Raw genomic sequence first — 8594 nt, 5'->3', positions numbered from 1 at the left:
AAACAAAATAATCAATACATTTTTTTAAAGTAAGTAACATAAAAAAAAACTTTTTCTTATATAACATATTCTGATTACAGTTTCTCCCTCTATTGCTCCCAGTACCTCCCAAAGATCCTTTCCTGTCTGGATCCACTCTCTTTCTGTCTCTCATTAGAAAAGAACAGGTTTCTAAGACATGTCAATAAAACATAACAAAATAAAATATAGTAAAACAACAATAAAAAATCACATCAAAAGTTGGACAAGAAGGAAATAGAAAGAGAAGAACTCAAGAGAAGGCAGAAAACTAAGAGACTCATGGGTTCATTTACTCAGGAGTGCAGTAAAAACACTGAATTGGATTCCTTTATGTTGGGTGCTAGATGCTTGCTGTCAAAATGGGCAAGTTCATGAAACCTGGGAAAGTGGTGCTGGTCCTGGCTGGATGCTACTGGAGACACAAAGCTGTCATGTTGAAAAACATTGATGATGGCACCTCAGACTGCCCTTACAGCCATGCCCTGGTAGCTGAAATTGGTCGCCATCCCCGAAAAATGACAGCTGCCATGGGCAAGAAGAATACTGCTAAGTGATCTGAGATCAAGTCCTTTCTTAAAGTTTATAACCACAACCACCTCATGCCCACAAGGGACCCAGCTTTGAAATGCAAGGCCAGACAGGAGGCCAAGGTCAAGTTTGAGGAGCGATACAGACAGAGACAAAATGGTTTTTCCAGAAATTTCGCTTTTGGGTATTGTACTGGCTAGTTTTGTGTCAACTTGACACAGCTGGAGTTATCACAGAGAAAGGAGCTTCAGTTGAGGAAATGCCTCCATGAGATCCAACTGTAAGGCATTTTCTCAATTAGTGATCAAGGGGGAAAGGCCCCTTGTGGGTGGGACCATCTCAGGGCTGGTAGTCTTGGTTCTATAAGAAAGCAGGCTGAGCAAGCCAGGTGAGGTAAGCCAGTAAAGAACATCCCTCCATGTCCTCTGCATCAACTCCAGCTTCCTGACCTGCTTGAGTTCCAGTCCTGACTTCCTTGGTGATGAACAGCAGTATGGAAGTGTAAGCCGAATAAACCCTTTCCTCCCCAACTTGCTTCTTGGTCATGATGTTTGTGCAGGAATAGAAACCCTGACTAAGACAGGTATATTTAGGTTTCACCACTAAAAATTTAAAAAATAAAAATAAAAATTTAAAACATTAAAAAAATCCACTAAATTGAAACTCATAGTGCCTATCAGAGGACCTGGTACAGACTGCTTGCATGTAGGCCCTGTGCATGGTGCCTCAGTCTCCATTAGTTATAACAGCCCCCACCCCCATTCTTGGGACTTGTTCTCTTGGTGTCTTCCAACTCCTTTGGCTCTTTTTTTTTTAATTGGATATTTTCTTTATTAACATTTCAAATCTTAACCCCTTTCCCGGTTTCCCTCCCTCCAGGAAATACCCTATCACATCCTCCCTCCTCCTGCTTCTATGCAGGTGTTCCTCCACTCACCCACCCACTCACAGCTCCCTGCCCTCATAGGACCAAGGACCTCTCCTCCAATTGATGCATGACAAGGCCATCCTCTGCTACTTATGCAGCTCAAGAGCCATGTATACTCCTTTCATGGTGGCTTAGTCCCTGGGAATTCTGGAGGGTCTGGTTGGTTGATATTGTTGTTCTTCCTATGGGGTTACAAACACTTCAGCTCCTTCAGTCCTTTCTCTGACAGCTCCATTAGGGACCCTATGCTCAGTCCAATGAATGGTTGCTAGCATCAGTCTCTGTATTTGTAAGGCTCTGGCAGGGTCTCTCAGGAGATAGCCATATCAGGCTCCTTTCAACATCCACTTCTTGGCATCCACAATAACGTCTGGGTTTGGTGACTGTATATGGGATGGATCTCCAGGTGGGAGAGTCTCTGGATGGCCTATCTTCCAGTCTCTGCTCTACACTCTATCTATATATTTGCTTTCTGTGAGTATTTTGTTCTCCTTCTAAGAAGGACTGAAGCACTGACACTTTGGTCTTCCTTCTTATTGACTTTATGTGGTCTGTGAATTGTATCCTGGTTATTTGGAGCTTTTGGGCTAATATCCACTTATCAGTATTCACTTATACTTACATAAGTAAGTGCATATCATGTGTGTTCTTTTGTGATTGGGTTACCTCACTCAGAAACTCCTTGGGCTCTTATACCCTCTCTCCTCCTTCTCTTCCACAGCGTTCCCTGAAATCTAATGGGAGGGAATCTCTCTCTCTCTCTCTCTCTCTCTCTCTCTCTCTCTCTCTCTCTCATTTTGTTCCCATCTGCTGCAGAAGGAAGCTTCTCTGATGATGGCTGAACAAGGCACTGTGTTCTTTCCCTGATCTTCTCAGCTGCTGTGTTCCCAGGGAACACCTGCTGCATTTGGAGGCTGAGAAAAATGGGATGATTTGGAATAAGGGAAGTTGGTTGTAGGAGGGGTCAGAGAAGAAAGGGACATCACATCAAGGGTTCTTCTACGGAGCTTGGGTTGAGACATGAGGATTGGATGTGGAGAAGGAAATGGAGAGGTCAGCCTACTTGCCTCCCTGGCCTAAAGTTCATCACTATTTTTATATTCATTTATTTTGCATTTTTTCTTTGGATAAATGGTTTTCTATTTTTGGTCAATAATAAGCAACCCTGTGCTAAAAAATACATGAAGTAAATAATATTGTCCTTTATTTAGCTAATATTTTATGCAAAATGCACTGAATAGCAAGCAAGGCTAAAAATGAAAGAACAAGAATGAGTGATCCTAGGATTTGAATGTCCCCTATGAAGCTTTCATGGGTAAAGTTGCTGACCAGTGCAGGTGTATTCTTTAAATGGATATTTTATTTAAATTTCAAATGTCATCCCCTTTCCCAATTTCTCCCAAGAACCCCCCATTCCATCTAAGAGGGTGTGCCCCCACCCATCCACCCACTCCCACCTACCTACTCTCTTATTCCCCTATACTGGGGTATCAAGCCCTCACAGGACCAAGGGCCTCTTTTCCCATTGATGCCTGACAAGGTAATCCTCTGTACATATGCAGCTAGAGCCATGGGTCCCTCCATGTGTACTCCTTGGTTGGTAGTTTAGACCCTGAGAGCTCTGGTTGATTGATATTGTTGTTCTTCCTATGGGGTTGCAAACCCCTTCAGCTCCTTCAGTACTTTCTCTAACTCCTCCATTGGGGACCCTGTGATCAGTTCAATTGTTGCCTACAAGCATCTCCCTCGGTATATGTCAGGCTCTGGCAGAGCCTCTTAGGGGACAGCTATATCAGGCTCCTATCAGCATGGACTTCTTGGTATCTACAATAGTACCTACGTTTGGTGACTGTATATGTGATTGATTCCCAGGTAGGGCAATCTCTGGATGGTCTTTCCTTCAGGCTCTGCTCCACACTTTTTCTCTGTATTTGCTTCTGTGAGTATTTTGTTACCCCTTCTAAGAAGGACCGAAGCACCCACATTTTGGTCTTCCTTCTTCTTGTGTTTCATATGGTCTGTGAATTGTGTCTTGAGTACTCTGAGCTTTTGGACTATAGACAAAGAACTCAAGAAATTAGACCCCAGACAATCAAATAACCCTATTTAAAAATGGGGTACAAAGCCGGGTGTGGTGGCACACATCTTTAATCCCAGCACTCGGAAGGCAGAGGCAGGCGGATTTCTGAGTTCAAGGCCAGCCTGGTCTACAGAGTGAGTTCCAGGACAGCCAGGGCTACACAGAGAAACCCTGTCTCGAAAAACCAAAAAAAAAAAAAAAAAAAAAAAAAAAAAAAACCTAAAAAAATGGGGTACAAAGCTAAACAAAGATTTCTCAACTGAGGAATATTGAATGGTCGTGAAGCACCTAAAGAAATGTTCAGCATCCTTAGTCACCAGGGAAATGCAAATAAAAACAACCCTGAGATTGGACCTCACACCAGTCAGAATGGCTAAGATCAAGAACTCAGGTTACAACAGATGCTGGGGAGGATGTGGAGTAAGAGGAACACTCCTCCATTGTTAGAGCAATTGCAAGGTGGTGCAACCACTGTGTAAATCTGTCTGGTATTTCTTCAGCAAATTGGGCATAGTATTACCTGAGGACCCAGTTGTAACCCTCCAGCTGTAACCCTCCTGGGCATATACCCAATAAAACAAGGACACATGCTATATTCATAGCAGCCACATTTATAATATCCAGAAGTTGGAAACAACCCAGATATTCCTCAACAGAAGAATGGATACAGAAAATGTGGTGCATTTACACAATGGAGTACTACTCATCTATTAAGAAAATGACCTTATGAAATTCTTAGGGATATGGATGGAACTGGTGAGTGAGGAACATCCTGAGTGAGGTAACCCAATCAAAAAAGAACACAGTTGGTATGCACTCAGTGCAGGTGTGTTAAGAGTGCAAACTTGAGGAAGTGCTAATGTCATGAAAGCTGTGCTGTCAATGATGACATTTGTCCTTATAAAATGGCTTGCAGAGAACCAGTCAACTATTTCTTCTACTGTGATAGTGTATAGGAAAGATGTTCTTATTAGACATTAATCCTGCTGCCAACCTGATTATGACCCTACTAGACTCTAATAATATGATAAATAAATGTTTATTTTTAATAAAATTTTTAGTTCCATATGACTCAGATGATAACACAAATAGATAAAAAAATGAATATTGAGGAACAGGAATTAAATAAGTAATTTTTTGCTAATACATTTTGTTCTGAGAGACCTAACTGCAAAAAGGAGGAGGAGGAGGAGGAGGAGGAGGAAGAGGAGGAGGAAGAGGAGGAGGAGGAGGAAGGAAAATGAGTTTTACTATTTCTCAGTTATAGAAAATAATTACATAAACAAGCAGAAAACTTTTGACTGCAATAAATAAGCTGTACCTGATAGACCTACTTGTAACTCCTGAGATAATTTTGAGGAACTTCAAGAAAGCTCCACTTTGCAAGATTTTCAATGTGCCACACTTGGTTGTAGGCAGCCGGGCCCCTAAAAAAATGGCGTCTCCATAAACAATGCCACTGTGCAAGCACTAGCCTGAATCTGGTGCCAACCCCTCCAGAGCGGGTGCATACAAATTAACGTGCAGGCAGACTGTCCAATCCCAGGAGGACACATGGCTCTCCCCAGTGCTGGGGTGTATATAAGCAGTCCTCCCTGGGTTCCTGGGGTTCCCATAGCACCGAGGCGTTCCAGGAATAAAGCTGTTGAGAAGAATCAGACTGTGTTGCGTTTTTCCTTGCCAGTCAAAAAATATTCATCATTTTTTCTAACTGAAATGAAAAAAATATGCAGAATTTTAAGAACTCCTTGGAAACATATTCTTCAAATGTTATATATTTGTAGAATATAGGAGTTGTCCATAGCATAAGGTCACTAACACAGAAAAGTAGGCTTAAGATATACTCCTCTTATTAATTACTTAGTACCAGTCTATATAATTGTTTTGGCCAAATAGTCTCATTTATCTCATCTGTACAAATTCAGTGATATAGACTTAGCTGAGCTCTTAAGTGAAATTCATTAAATTGTGAATGAAAAGGGTCAAGCATGAGGGCTGACAAATATTCCCCCTGAGTTAAAAGATGAGTCCTTATAAATTAATGATATATCCAATAAAAATAGCAACTAATACTGCATCAGACTTTTAGGCATGTTATATTAGGTCTTTTACATCTTGCAATCAAAAGTAAAAAGGTGTTTGTGATGCCTGCCATATTATTATTACACTGGGAAGTGGGAATAGAAAAGAAAAAAAATTGCAATGATTTTTTCTATGTTGCACTTGCATTTAGTTAAGCATTCCTCAACATGTATGTATGTATTCTTGCAAAAGGCTCTTCTAACACTGTCCCCAGCATTTCATCTGCAAAGTGAATATGCCCTCTTAACAGAATAGCTGTTTGAATTAAATATGGAGAACTTCGAAAAAATAGCCCAGTGAGAAAGTCATAAACAGACGTGTATATATCGTATCAGAAGAAATGCTATGCCCTTTTATCACAATCAGTGCCTGATTATCTAAACAGTAACTTCCTACAAATGTCCTTTCATACATATACCGCATTTCCCCATTTTATCCATACAAATTCAAAAGGTGCCCTACAGAAATAATCTTTTATTTTATATGTGAGGAATCTTCCCTTTTGCAACTTCAGGACACATGGCACATGATCTACCGGACTGAAATGCCAGGTGCACTGGTTTTCCTTTTTTTTTTTTTTTCCCAATTCATTGTTTGATTCCGACCTGAGAATTGCTAACTTATGTTTTCTGGCTCACTTAAGGACTTGAAAGATAAAACCGCTGTTTGTTTGAACAGAAAGGCAGGAACCATCTGAGCTTTAGCCATCCTCCCAACTTATGTTCATGTTGGATATACTTCAGTCTCATTGATAAATTTAAGAACATGAAGTGACATTGTCACATCGAGTACCATCATCTTCTCAATGAAAGCCATGACACTTAATAAGAGTGAAGCCTGGTTTTCAGACTGCAGCGAGTGTTTTCATAAGGGAAACAAGAATGGGATTATATTTTTGCACTGCAGGTGAATTTGATATTCAGAAACACGGGAAGACTAATGCCTGTGATTAGAGAGAAGCAGAAAGTGTGGAGGATGTGTGAACTTCCCCACACAGACATTTAGCTAGATCATTTAAGCTCGGATGTCTGTTACTTTATTTTATTTAAAACAAAATTGGCTCTATTTCTGGAAATCCATGACTTAACTAGGTACTTCTGCCTCCACCTGAACTAATATCTCCATATGCTTAAAATAAATTAGCAAGGTGGGACAAACATAGGACATGCGTTTATTATAGGGTCATGCTAGATAATTACTAACAGTTTTGATGTTTAGACATGTTCACATACTAACAATTCTCAGAAATTTTGTACCATTATGTGCTTGTATCTAATTCAGCATTTGTTTTGAAAATGTACTCCATTAACAAGTCTTGTGTGAAAAATGAATATTTGGGGTTCAACACTCAAATGATTGTGGACTAAATCCACCATACATCTAAACATGATCCAACTGAGTCTCTAGGTCTCTCTCTCTCTCTCTCTCTCTCTCTCTCTCTCTCTCTCTCTGAAAAAACTTAGGATTTCATAAAAAAACTGGATCATTTTTTCCCCTTGCATTTTCTCATTTCTTGGGCTATTAAAAATAAATATATAATGAATATCGAATTCTGATGTGTATCAAGGAAATTGTAGTTGACACTATAAAAGTACCCATTTCCAGAAAATATGCAAATCTCAGGTAAACTTGAGTAACGAGCCAGTTACTGTCTTACTATACACTTTACACTTAACAAATTTTAAATACAATTATCATGTATTATTGTTATTTTCTTTTCTTCTACTTCTTGTTTAGAGATATTCTTTCATATCTGAGGCTTGAAATTATATATATATATATATTATATAATATAAATATATATATATATTTTTATAATATAAATATATATATATTTTCAAGATGATCATGAATTTCTGAGTTTCCTGCTTCCCTTCCTGTTCTGGTAGAATTACAGATATACACCACCCCACCAGTTCCCAGATTTTCATGTATTTCAGGAAAACAGTCTACCAACTGAATTCCAAAGTTCCACAGCAGTGCTTTAGAAACACAACCAGAGAGATCTTCATATATATCACTGATCATGTTCATTACTTTCATAAAAACTTATGACCAAAAATACCACATGCAAAAAGCTTAGTGACTTACAGTTCCAGTGCCGAAGAGTCCAACGTGGTAGAGACATGATCTTGGCAGCAACATCATGTCTGCTGGAAGAAGCACAAAGTTGAGAGACAGAATTGGTATTAGAGTCAGGCTACAAACCATCCTAAGCAATATGCTTTCTCCATTAACCGCAACCCTACATCCTATCTATAGAATCACCATTTCAAAATTACATGGGCAAAACTATAGTGGGCATTTCTAGTTCAAGCCAACATATCCCCAAAATTGATTTTATGTACCTTGTCTTTGGATGATGACTAGACTTAGCCACTTTCTGAACAACATAGGAAGTTAAAATAAGGGTACAATGATGCTCTCTGTATTATAAAACATGCCCTTAGAGACTTTCTTCCATATGAGACAGGCCACACAGAAGTAGAAATATCCTTAAGCATCATCTCCTCCTACACATGTCCTCCACAGCCCTGACTCCATCGATGTAAGTATCCCCACCTCAATCACACTGACTCCAGCCCCTGACTTTATTAAAATAGTGAGCAAGAGATGCATATCAGAGCACAGAGAAATTCCAATAATGGAAGACAAAAAACAAAAACAAATGTCTGCTTGAGTCACTTATCCAAGTCTGCTCTCTGTAGCACTTTAGGCTCTGGTTGATTTCACTCCACTGCTGTTGCCGTTCTTGATGATCATCCCATGGTACGTGTACCTCCAATACGCTGGGGTCTTCAACTGCAACTAGGCTCTCATATGCTCTTGTCATGGTGGCAAGCCTCAACTTCTTTGCATGACCCCTTCAGTCTTGGATTGTCAACTGCAACTGAAGGTGTATCTTTAACAATGGCCCTATCTGGCCTCTCACAGTGTCAAGCCTCAACTGCTCTC

General features: G+C 39.9%; 1 pseudogene; it reads left to right on the top strand.

Annotated features, from left to right (window-relative positions):
* The first annotated feature begins 380 nt into the window (after window positions 1-380).
* On the top strand, window positions 381-6644 carry Gm13469 (annotated as a pseudogene).
* Window positions 6645-8594: the final 1950 nt, after the last annotated feature.

The sequence above is a fragment of the Mus musculus genome, chromosome 2 (assembly GCF_000001635.26).
Source record: "Mus musculus strain C57BL/6J chromosome 2, GRCm38.p6 C57BL/6J".
Taxonomy (NCBI): domain Eukaryota; kingdom Metazoa; phylum Chordata; class Mammalia; order Rodentia; family Muridae; genus Mus; species Mus musculus.
The sequence above is the reverse complement of the archived record's forward strand: the minus strand, read 5'-3'. Positions and strand labels throughout refer to the sequence as shown.